General features: G+C 39.7%; 1 pseudogene; it reads left to right on the top strand.

Annotated features, from left to right (window-relative positions):
• Positions 1 to 2,562: 2,562 nt before the first annotated feature.
• The window catches only part of LOC148689507 (uncharacterized), a 33,017-nt pseudogene continuing 22,666 nt past the window's right edge, over positions 2,563 to 12,913 (top strand).

Here is a 12,913-nt window from a genome sequence, read left to right as displayed (position 1 = left end):
AATTGTTAACAACTCTAGCCACTCTTATGTCTAACCGTCAAAGCCTCATTTAATTGTCTTCCGTTCAGGTTGAGATATGGTTTCCACTTGTAGGATGCAATCACATCTCATTTCTTGCCAAAAAAATGTTTCTCACTCGATTTCAATTATACATTCAAAATGTCTAAGTTATTCTCCACAATTAATGCTCAAACTTAACTCCATGTTTTGGAGCATTTGATCGACTCATTAAAGTAGTTTCACCCATCCAAGAAAAGCAAGGGCAAGGGCAATAGTATTGCTCAAAACCCACCAAAGTGGCTTTCAGTGGCTCCAAAATGGCAAGCAATTGTTAGGCTCCAGTTGGAATGCTTGGCCTTGAATTGCCTGCTAAATTAGGAGAAATTTTTTTTAAAGTGATGGGAATACGAGTGGTACACCACGTATTTTTATGTAAGTGGTGGAAAATTTTATTTTTTAAGTTATTAACTTTTTAACATGCATATCCCACCATTTGTATAATGACACGTGGTGTACCATCCCGTGTGCTGATCACATTGAAAAATCTCTCCTGAATTAGACCATGTGATCATGACGTTAGTGGGTCAGCGGGCCCCGCAACCAAAAAGTGAGACAAAGCCCAACGACTCTTTGCTTTCTTGCGCCTAAACCATTGGATTTCCAACGGTCTAAGGATTTGGACCGTTGGGTTAAAAAAAAATAAAAATTTGGCTGTTGTGTCACGTGGCATAACCCGGTGCGTCTAATTTCCAAAGAGTATGGAAATTAACAACCAAGATTAATCTAAAGGTAAAAAATCCAAAAACATAGAAAAAAAGAATTCTTATTCATTCTATAAATACCCAACCATCTTCTTCATTCTCCACAAAAGCAACTAAGTATATTTTTACTACAACACCTACATTCGCTTTCCACTTTCCGAATCCTTTTGTTACAAAAAAAATGAGTGAGAAGATGTTGTTTTGCTTGAGGCTTGGGTGCTTGTCACTCTTGAGGAAATGAGAAGTGGGTGCAACATATGTGTAAGAAGATTCATGCACAATTTATCGAAGTGACGATAATCCAGCCAATAAGGTAATAACATTTTATTACTAATAAATGTTAAATATATAATTAACATGTTATTATTTAAGCCTTTAGGTAATTAAAAGTAATCATTTAATTACATAATTTATTATGTTGTTTTACAATTCTTTTGTTAGCAACTACAAGCACAAATGTAGTTCAATCTTGAAAACAAGAAATCATTTTACAAGGCATGAATATTGGACATTGTGAAGCATACTCCGAACTACACAGTTTTTATGGAGAAATATGAGGCAATCATAAGATTGGATAAGGACACATGACACTACATAAACGTTGAGAATTTTATAAAAAATCCAAGTGGATATTATAAAGGATAATGACACGTGAGGCGACGAGAATGGTTGAAAATCCCATTGAACATCTAAGGCAATAACGAGGCATGGAGGATAAAACCAACAAAGCATAAAAATTATAAAAAAAAAATATCTATGAGAGCAGTCGTCCTTGCCCAACGAGTGTAGTTGTACTAAAGGCAATTCAATGCCCTTGTCATTCCTTAACAGGTGGAATTGCTCTTAAAACAATGAAGCTTCATAGGCCTTTTTTCTCCAATTGCACATTTTCGCAGACATGTCTACTTCATCAAGTCTCTCTTTAAGACAATGTTGAGATTGTTATGCTTTTTGTGTGGGTTAGAACTTACCCGACAAGTAGTTTTGTTACCTTAATACTATTTTATTTACAATCATAATGCACCGGAACTTTGTCCAACTTGTAACATTTTGGTCTATCCATCCTATGCCTCCTAAGTTAGTTTTTGTTCAAGATGATTGCAATATATTATTAATTCATACCATTTCTCTAGCCCTCGTGAAATTATTGGCCTTTTATAGGCAATGCATCCTTAGGCTCTAACTTTAATTTTTGTAACTTATGTTACTCTTAAAACACACTTAAAACTACATGGATCAATGGTGTAATATATGTTGGACTATATGAAATAACATGTTTCATGCACCAAGAAAATGAAATAACCCTAGAGTTTTAATAAATCGGGGACCCAAATCCCTAATTACCTGGTTTGACGGAGACGCAATCGAAAGCCCACCTCAATTCTCCCCAAATAAATAGGGCACAAAGAATACACAAAGGATTTTGAATGCAGAAAATTGAAGTCAATTTATCCAGAATAATGCTAGGGAGATCAAAATTTTAAATTAAATTTGCAAATCAAATGATGTGTCACCGATAAAAAATAATCACGTTAATCAATATTTAAATAATAACTCAATCATTAATACCCATATTATTTTATTTAGAAACGTGGTCTCCTAGCGTTATCCTTGAGGTGGATTTTTGAAATAGAAAAACTATAGGGTAAACTTGTAATTTTGTCGACTTTTACCACATTCCTTTGTCGTCTTCGACCTTCATTGGAACTCCATCACTCCCCGAAAATCTTTCCCGGAAAACAAATAGCAAAAGAAAAAAAAAAAAAAAAAAAAGTTTCCCACACATGCTTTCTCCATAGACTTGATTATGAACTCAACCATATCAGAAATTTGCTCGAAGCTCCGAAATGGCCTCTCTCTCCAGACCCTTTGGCCAAGGCTTGAGCCCTCGTTCTCCTCCTCCAACCTTGACCTCTCTCCTCACCTCAATCAATCCCTATGGGATGGCCTCCACGCCGTCCCAACCCTCAAGTTCCTCTCCCGAAACGCACCGGTTAACCCTGCGGACTCCTCCGTCCAGTCCTTCCAAGATGTTGAGAAGTTCAACCTGAAAGTCGTGGCCAACGAGGGTCTCATGAACAACTTCATGGGGCTTTACCATGCCCGCTCTACCAATGCCGACTTGCGCCGCACTCAACAGAAAGCTCTTGAACGCGTCGCCATGGCTAGGTTCGTTTGTCATCCTTTGGAATTGGAGTTTGTATGAATTCAGTCATTTTTATTGGTTTTTTGTATATCAGCAAGTCAGATATGTATTGGGGCATTTATTGGTGGTTTTGATCGATTGTGGGGTCGGGTATATGAATCCTTGAACGCCATTGCGCTCGGTTCAATGTCACGTCTTTCGTTAAATTCAAGTACTCTAAGTCTTTTCTTAGAGTCTCTTCCAAAGTCTTCCTAATTCTTCCTTTACCCCTTTCGGCCCTGAACCTATGTCTCGTGATCGTATCTTCTAACCAGAGCATCAGTAGGCTTTCGTTTCACATGTCCAAACCACCGTAACCGATTTTCTCTCATCTTTCCTTTAATTTGAACTACTCCTAGTTTACCTTGGATATCCTCATTTCTAATCTTATCCTTTCTCGTGTGCGCACATATCCAACGAAGCATTCTTATCTCCGCTACACCCATTTTATGTACGTGTTGATGCTTCACCCCTCAACATTCCGTGCCATAAACCATTGTCGGCCTTATTGTCGTCCTATAAAATTTTCCCTTGAGCTTCAGTGGCATATGACGATTACACAACACACCCTATATTCCACATTCCTAAATGCATTCTACTCTCTTTAACTTTACCCTCCTATCCTAGCTTCTTCACCCTCCCCCTCTAATGAGGTCAAAGTACCTTTTTTGCGTGTCCTGTTTAAAGTTGAGTGGAGCAGATGCTTCTAAACAATTTTGAGCGGAGTCGTTCAAAAAGAAGTTTCTATGGCCCCCTTGCACATTTAACACTGCATCTGGAGAACGATGAAGATACAGCGACCCTTAATCACTTATCACTGTTCTCGGGCCATACAGAGCGCCAGTTACAGGTGACGACCTAGCTTTAGCGCAATTTTTTGGAGGTCATGATGAGAGAGGAATTTTTTTTTCGGTTTGTTTAGTTGAGTAATGTGGCTCGTTAACAAATTGGGTTATCATAGAACAAATGGAATTACACAAAGTCAGGTTGCTAAGGAGCTTGGAACTGAAGGGAGAAACTTTCATTATGTAGTGAAGAACCTTGAATGTCAAGGGTTGATTAGGAAAAAAGAAGCTGGTGATGAAGGGGAGTCAAGAAACATTCCGATTGTGAGTAACAACATGTTATACTTGCATCGACATGGGCAACGTTAGGTTCTCAACAGACGATTGAGATCACCAATGAAGGGCAGGCTAAGGAGAGTTTTGGAAATGGAAAAGAAAGTCCTGCAAGTGGAGGTGGTTTATCTGGAAAATGTGTTAAAGAGGATGTGCTTGTGAAGGACTATCTACCAGAAATGTAGGCAATCTGTGATACGCTTGAAGAAGCTAATGGCAAGGTAACATAACTCCTTGGAAGTTTTTATGGATCTTTTCAAGTTCCCCTTTTTCTTTTTTCTTTTTTTTTTTTATTTTTTATTTTTTGGTGTTTTCTTCACTTTCTAAATGCATTTCATGTTATTTTGCTTTTAAAGGTTCTTATTGTTTCGGTTATGAAGAAAGATCTTGGTTACACTGGAAAGCCTGCAGGGCATAAAGCTTAGAGAACAGTACTAATTTTTTTACTAGTTATTTTCCCTTATATCTTTGAATTAGCAACCTTGTAAGTTATACTGATTGTCTTTCATTGCATTCTTCTGATAGTGCTGTCCTTAACTTTTTGTCGATTATTAATCATAAATAATAATCAATACGTTCAGGGCAGCAAGCACCTTTCATGTTGGTCATGACTTGCTATCCCTTTCTTACTTTGGACAGTTTGAGTACTATATGAGTTTTCCAGAAAATTATACTCCCACGAGTTTTGCGCAAAAAACTCTTCGACATGTGGATGATCATTAGGATGAAGACCAGCAAATGAAGTTTAGAAAAAGAAACAAGTGTGAAATCACTGATCAGCTTGTAGAACTTCCAATTGAGCAACAAATTTACGATTTGGTACATGCCACAAGAACAAAGGGCTTGACTAGGAATGAGGTGTGTGCATTATACTTTTTTAGAAAAAGGTGTGGCAGTAAGTCTTAAGCAGCTATTATTTCTTTGAAGCATTGTGGTTTGATACTACAGTCATCATTTTTAGCATTTGAAAGGCAGTGTATTATTTATAAGAGAGGTGTGAGGTACTTTTGTCAAAGGCCATGTTTGAATTACCTGGAAAGAGTATTTTTCAATTTACATGGTTTAAAGGGGAAGTGGACGTTCTAAAAAGTTATTATCTGAGTTTCATAGACATATATTATGTCATTATTTTTATTTGTTTCCATATTACGTCCATCATGGCAGTGGCGGATACATTGAGGGGCAAGAGGGGTCAGCTGACCCCCTCGAACTTCGATGAACGTCCATGGATACCTTGGGTACTAACCCTTCAAATTTCGGTGAATGTCCATGAATACCTTGGGTGTTGCCCTTTTGAAGATTAGAGTTGACTTCATACATGCCCTCCATCTATTTAATAAAATGTCCGAAAGAAGAGTGAATGAAATGGTGATCTCAGTGAATAACAAAGCATCATCATTCTTGGCAAACATATTCATGGGATGCAATGATATCAAACATTGTTAGTGTGTTCAAGATAAATGTGTTTCTTTGTTAAGCATTCATATAAGAGCAGCCTTGGAACATGTTAGTTACCCTTGTAAATGAGGCATTAACAGGTGTGCAGTATGCCTTTCCAAATGACTTAAGGCCTACCAAGACTCGATGAAATGGCGATATGCATGCTATTTTTGCTAAAAAAAATTGCGCGCGCTATTCTTACTGACCTCCCTAATATTATTTCCTGGATCTGGATCCGCCACTGCGTCCATGGTTATCTGCTGGAATTGTTGGGTGCTAGCGTTGTTGGTGGGACTGGAAAACTTTGTATAGTTTTATCATATAACCATGCCTTAATCAAATAGTCGTGCATTTATGAGTTTATTACCCACTTTGTAACACTAGTTAGCTCTTATATGAATTTTTGTCCTGAAAGAGGTATGAATATAGGTTAATGGACTTCATGTGGATTAACAATATCATGTAAGGATAGGCTTTATTCTCATTAATCTTTTGGAGGTGCTTTTTTGAGCTTGATTTTAATTTTGGTCAATAGCTTCATTGATATCATCTTTTGAGCTTTTAGTACTTTTGTAGTATGCTGTTCATTTTAACAGTTTTTTTCTAGGTGTTTTCTTCTACACTTTTGAATTTTATATCATACTGGATATTTACTGGAACTCTAAATCTCTTCCACACACCCCAGGTACTTGAGTTCGCCTTTTACCTTTTTACGAAATATATTTCAGTTTGGATGCTACAAGTTTTGTGTTTACTAAAATTTTACATGAATACCTTTACCAAGTCCACATGAATTCGTATTTTCTAGGATTGTCTTGAATTTGAAGTTCAAATACTGCTAAAGGCAGAACTGGTCAATCAACTTACCTGCAACATTATCTTATTTTCTTTCCACAGGTCTCCCTGTACAATTCATGGACCAAAATCTGAGTTATGAGAGCTGCTCAGCGTGATCAGCTCTTAAAGCGTGTAGACATGGATGAAGCAAGTGAAAAGCTTTCATTTAAAGAGTGTGGGAAGATTGCAAAGGATCTCAATTTGACCTTAGAGCAGGTTCTATTATGCTTTAATTTTCTTCAAGTCTCTATCGTTTTCATTTGGTAAGGATTAATAATAATTTATGATGCAAAAGTCAAACATTGTGCTATGAAACGTCGATATTTCACTATCTCGACATGGACATAGGCAAGTCACTTTATTCCAAATATGTGAACGGATAACGAGTTTTGGAGAAGTATTGGTAATAAATCAATATCAGCAAGAAACAAGATAAAGGAAGCTCTGTTTTATTTATTTTTGCCATTTCAGGAACTATTGCAATGTTCTAGTGATATATATATATATGTAAACATGAAAATTCCTGACGACGAACGAGACAAGAACACGTGTACAAAGTAATATTTTGTATTAATGATTTTGGGGTTACAATCTCTTTGTAATTTGGTCCTCTAATTCGATCTCCGTAAAATGTTGGTTTGTTGATGTGTTGTTGATCTAAGGGCTGTCGAGGCTTGATCTTGGATGAACAGTTGGAAGTTCTTCAAGGGCCGTCGGGGCTTGATCTTGAAGAACAAGGATGAACAGATCGTCGATGGCTTTTGGGCTTGATCTTGAAGTTGTTGATCCAAAGGGCCGTTGGGGCTTGATCATAGGATGAACATGTGGAAGCTTCTTCAAGGGTCGTCGGGGCTTGATCTTTGAATAATGGTTGTGTAGATTTCTTCAAGGGCCGTCGGGCTTGATCTTGAAGGTTGATAGATGAGCGGATCTTCAAGGTCTTTTGGGCTTGATCTTGAAGAACGGTTGGATGTGTGATTTGTTAGTGTTGTTGATCCAAAGGGCCGTTGGGGCTTGATCTTGGGATGAACGAATGATGAACGATGAACACTTTCTTCAAGGGCTGTTGGGGCTTAATCTTGAGTTGGTTGAAGTTCTTCAATGGTCGTCGGGGCTTGATCTTGAAGGAGGATTTGACGAAGAACGAAGAGAGATTTCTTGATCCTTCGGGATTTGCTTGAGAGCTTTAGAGTTTCAAAGCTTCAAGGTTTTGGTGTGATGTCAATTCCTCCTATTCATGAATGCCTTGGCTTCCTATTTATAGAATTCCAAAACTTGATTTTTGGATTTAAATAATCAGATGAAATAAATCATTTCTGCTAGATATTGACACGTGTCCTATTTGATGACTTTTCCGATTTATTTCGATTTTTCGCTGAGTCACACGCTACATGTAAAATTTATATGACACGTGAGCTTGAAATTTTATTATTGGTCAACATTCATTTCATCGAAATTTCAATGTCTACAAATGCCCCCACTTCAAGGCGCGTCACATACATGTGCTTGTCATGTGTAGGAGATGCGTTTTGAAGTCCCTTAATGTAGATATCGATCCAACGGCCGTCAAGGCTTGATCTTGAAATGTACTGGAAATTTCTTCAAGGGCTTTTGAAGCTTGATCTTGAATTGGGCTGAAAGTTTTCTTCAAGGGCCGTTAAGGCTTGTTCTTGAACTTTGTTTGAAATTTCTTCAACGGTTGTCGAGGCTTGATCTTGAATGAAATTGGACCACAAGGAGCTTCACGTGGTAGATCTTTGCGCTTGTTGACTTTCCACAGCTTTGATCTTGAACGGGGTTGGAGGATTTTCTAGTTTCCTCCAATCGTTGACTTTCCACAGGCTTATTCTTGAACTGGGCTAGGGGTTTCTTCTTCTAGATTTGCACCAAATGTCTGAATTTACTCATTCTAGAGCTGAACTTGATTCAAGGGTGATGGACATTTGATCTTAAACAGGACTTGTGATTTCTTCAAGGGCCGTCGAGGCTTGTTCTTGAATGGAATTGGACCACGAGCCGTCTCACGATTCGGACACATGGCAGGCAAGCGCGAGGTGGAGGTGATGGCCTGTTTCTTTGTTTAATCTTTCCAATTCATATTGAAGAGGGTTAGGAGATGAATCGGCACGTGTTTTGTTGTGCTTGTCTCCACATGCTTCAATCTATCATTTTCGCTTGCCTTATTTGTTCTCTAGGCAGATGTGGTATCTTCTGCTACCTTGTCTATTTCCCCAGCAAAGCGATGCCAGGTAAGCAATCAGGGAAGGGTTCCAAGCAGTCGGTTCCTGACTAGAAGTTTGACTTCAAGTTCCGAATGATTGCTCTCTTTCTCTTTATCCTGCAGGTAAGAACAAGGACAAAGAAAAGGACAGGGGAAAAAGCATGATATGAGATACTCTTGCTTTCGAAGAAGTGGTGGTGATTTGACAGCGTTGCATAGTGAGGCTTTGCTCTTCGGTGATGGTGCCAGCAAAAGGTTGTTGAAGCTTTTCGAGCTCTTTGATTAAAGCAACGATGCCGAGCTTGGTTTTGACTTAAACTCCTCCATCTGGATTATGCTATTCTGCAGGGAAGGGCGTCGTGCTATAGTGATCTGTTCCAGCTCATCATTAATCCTTATGCTTCAATCTCTTGCCGTATTGATGCAGGAGTTGAATGCAACCTTTGCATTTAAATGGTGCTTCAGAACATTACTTCTCAGCAACAATGAGTACTTGAGAGCAATACAAGGTAAGCAACTAGGCAAAGGTTCCAGGCAAGCAGTTCCAGGTCGGAAGTTTGATTTCAGGTTCCGATTGATTACTCTCTTTCCCCTTGTCCTGCAGGTAAGAGCAAGGGCAAAGAAAAAGACAGGGAAAAAACATGATATGAGATACTTTTGCTTTCAACCCTGATGATATGTGATACTTTTACTTTGGTGTCATTTGTTTGCAAGGGTATTCCCGGAGAAGAAGAAAACTGAGCATTTCGAGAGGCTCTGCTGGGAATGTACTCTCGAAGGTAAGGAAGGGTTGGGCATTTTTTTGCAGGTCTGCCTTGCTGTGGAGGACGAAGGTCGACATATATAGGAATTTCCCAACTGCCAGTAGTGGCACTATTCCTTTACTTTTGTCGGCAACCGTTGGGTAATTGAAATAGTAAGATTCACGCGTTTTCAACTTTGTCAGAAATCTTTGACAAAGTTGCCTGTGATTTCTGCAAAGGTGAGATTACATGTGGAAGGTGATGATAAATCCGGAAAAGCCAGTCTTTTAAAATTTGGAGAGCGGTAACTCTTCGATCTTTGAACAGGTGGCCTTGTTGCCTCTTCAATTTTTGAACAAGCGGCCCTATTGCCTCTTCGATTTATGAACAAGAGGCCCGGCTTTTGGAAATGTGCCTCTTTAATTTCTGAATGACTATGCTGCCTCCTCGATTTCTGAACAGGCCCTGTTGCTTCTTCTTTTTTATAGAGGCATTAATCGTGTTCCAAAAACACACTTAGAGAGTTGCTGCCTGTAGGAATTTCCCTCATTTTTTATTTCTAAGAACTCGATTTACACGACCTTTTCTTCCTTCATCATTCCTGCAAATGGCTTGCCCATCTGACCATTGTCTTGATTTGAATGTTGAGGAAGACGCTGACACGTCTTCTTAAGACAACATATGGCACCCATCCTTCTTATCTCCTAGCGGTCCTCTAACAGTTGGGGACTCTGTGATGAAGAACGACATAACCGCCACGGTGGTTGCTAGAAATCTTCTCACCCCAAAAGATAACAGGATCCTTTCCAAGCGGTCTGATGAGTTGGCTGTTTAAGACTCTTTGGCTTTCAGTGTTCAATGTGCGAGCTCTGTATCGAACATGGGCCAATGCTTTCTTGCTCGAACTCGCCAGGTTGAATCCTTGATGGCTGAGGTGGCGAGCCTTAAGCAAGAGATTAGAGGGCTCCGGCACGAGAATAGAGAGTTGCACATGCTTGCCAATAGTTATTCAACGAGCATGAAGAGAAAACTTGACCAGCTTCAGGAATCCGAAAGTTGGATTCAGAGTGACCATCAGATGTTTGTGGCTTTACTCCAGAGGCACCTATTGCCTTCGATCTCAAGAGTTTTATAGAGTATTGAGGCTCCAAACAATCAACCTCCAGTGCCCCTTCTTCCTGGAGTTCCACCGAGTGATAAGGCTCCACCTGATCAATGAAGGCTTTTTTTCTTTTTTTTCTTTTTTTATTATTTTATTATTTTTTTTATTTTTTTTTAACTCATATACATCCACATTTCTGTACTTTTTTTTTCAGAGATATCAGTAAATGAGCTTTTATTTGACTCAATGTACTTTTTTTTTTCTTTATTTATTTATTTATTTATTATTATTTATTTTTTAAATTTATTTATTTTTTGGTTATGTAAATTCTAGATTTGTTGTGAAAATGGATGGTGAATGGATGGTAAATGAATGCCCACTATGTAGTGGATGTTGTAGGTGAAGTAAGTGAATGATGTAGGTGAAATGAGTGGGGATTGTAGGTGAAGTAAGTGGATGTTGTGGGTGAAATGAGTGGAGATTGTAGGTGAAGTGAGTGGATGTTGTAGGTGAAATGAGTGGAGGTTGTAGGTGAAGTAAGTGGATGATGTAGGTGAAATAAGTGGAGATTGTAGGTGAAGTAAGGGGATGTTGTAGGTGAAATGAGTAGAGGTTGTAGCTGAAGTAAGTGGATGTTGTAGGTGAAATGAGTGGAGGTTGTAGGTGAAGTAAGTGGATGATGTAGGTGAAATGAGTGGAGATTGTAGGTGAAGTAAGTGGATGTTGTAGATGAAATGAGTGGATGTTTTTGATTTGTCATTTTGCATCTTCATTTTCCTATATAAGAAAGACCAAATGTATGAGGAATTGTACATCTTCTACATATATCTTTTTCTTGTCATGCACATTGTCCTTACTGCCGCCGCCGTGAGTCTTGGTGCTTGGAGCTTGTTACAGTGCGTCACTTTTACCGTGTAGGGTTGTGCAAAAGACTGCAGCGAGTTTATGCTGTGTAGTGCCTTTTGGTTATAACTTTCCTCGGTGGTGACGTTGTCGTGCCTCTTCCCACTGCTTGAAGCTTGTTGCAGTGCGTCACTTTTACCGTGTGGGGTTGTACAAAATACTGCAGCAAGTTTATGCTGTGTAGTGCCTTTTGGTCACAACTTTCCTCGGTGTTGCCGTGCCTTTTGCCGCTTGCCATGGGCTCTTTGTCTTTGCTCCTTAGAGCTCGTTCCAGTGCGTCATTTTTACCGTGTGGGGTTGTGCAAAAGACTGCAGCGAGTTTATGCTGTGTAATGCCTTTTGGTCACAACTTTCCTCGATGGTGACGTTGCCGTGCACACTGACCTTGCTACTTGTCGTGGGATTTTTGCCGTTGCTGCTTGGAGCTCATTCCAGTGCGTCATTTTTACCGTGTGGGGTTGTGCAAAAGACTGCAGTGAGTTTATGCTGTGTAGTGCCTTTTGGTCACAACTTTCCTCGGTGGTGACGTTGCCGTGCACATTGGCCTTGCTGCTTGCCTAGAGCTTGTTCCAGTGTGTCACTTTTACCATGTGGGGTTGTGCAAAAGACTGCAACGAGTTTATGCTGTGTAGTGCCTTTTGGTCACAACTTTCCTCGATGGTGACGTTGATGTGCCTCTTGCCGCTGCTTGGAGCTTGTTGCACTGCCGTCGCTGCACTATTCGTTGCACACCATTGCATTGTCTGTCGTCCCTCGGTTAAGAAGGGATCAAGTCATGATGTAGTTCAAATGAGTGATGGTTTTGATGATGATTTTGCCGTACACAGTTTATGCTTTTGCAGGTCAGGATCGTTTGTTGTCGCCTTTTACGCTCGTGCAGACAAGGAGCTTTTGGTGCCGTTTGCAGTTTCAGCTCGTGCAGGCAAAGAGCTTTTGGTGCCGTTTACAGTTTCAGCTCGTGCAAGCAAGGAGCATTTGGTGCCGTTTGCAATTTCAGCTCATGCAGGCAAAGAGCGTTTATTGTCGCCTTTTAGACTCGTGCGAATGAGGAGCTTTGTGAATTTGTCAAACAATCTTGGAGAGGCATTCCTTGCAATCTTCATAGCAAAGAGTCTTGACCGAGTGATTGAAGAAGTCTTTGGGGAATAAATCGCGCATCGTGATGGCAAAAGACGATCTTCGTGTCACAATTTCATCATCCTCAACACTTTCATGTAGCTTTGGAGGTTGACGAGAGCTGTTTTGCCCCCTTTCCGATTGGTGAACTTGTGAAGGAGACGTATGCTTCTTGTGCATTTTCTTTTGAGTGACATAAGTCCATCCTTCAACTTTACTTGACTTGACTGACATGGTTTTAAAGCATGCCCCCAACGATTGAGGTGAAGATTTTGAGTCGAAAAAGCCAAAAGTGACAGTGGTATAGTTTGACTTCACCACATCGTCAAGATCTAGCTCGATGATTTCCTTTTTGAGCTAGCTTCATGATGAGAGCTTTCAACACGAAGCACTTTTTCGTCGGATGACTGATGAAGCGGTGGAATTTACAATACCTTGGACTGTCAGTACGATTCATCTTTTTCGGCCATTTACACTCAGGTAGGTC

This window comes from Pyrus communis, chromosome 17 (assembly GCF_041283825.1).
Source record: "Pyrus communis isolate YQ-2024b chromosome 17, ASM4128382v1, whole genome shotgun sequence".
NCBI classification, from domain to species: Eukaryota; Viridiplantae; Streptophyta; class Magnoliopsida; order Rosales; family Rosaceae; genus Pyrus; species Pyrus communis.
The sequence above is the reverse complement of the archived record's forward strand: the minus strand, read 5'-3'. Positions and strand labels throughout refer to the sequence as shown.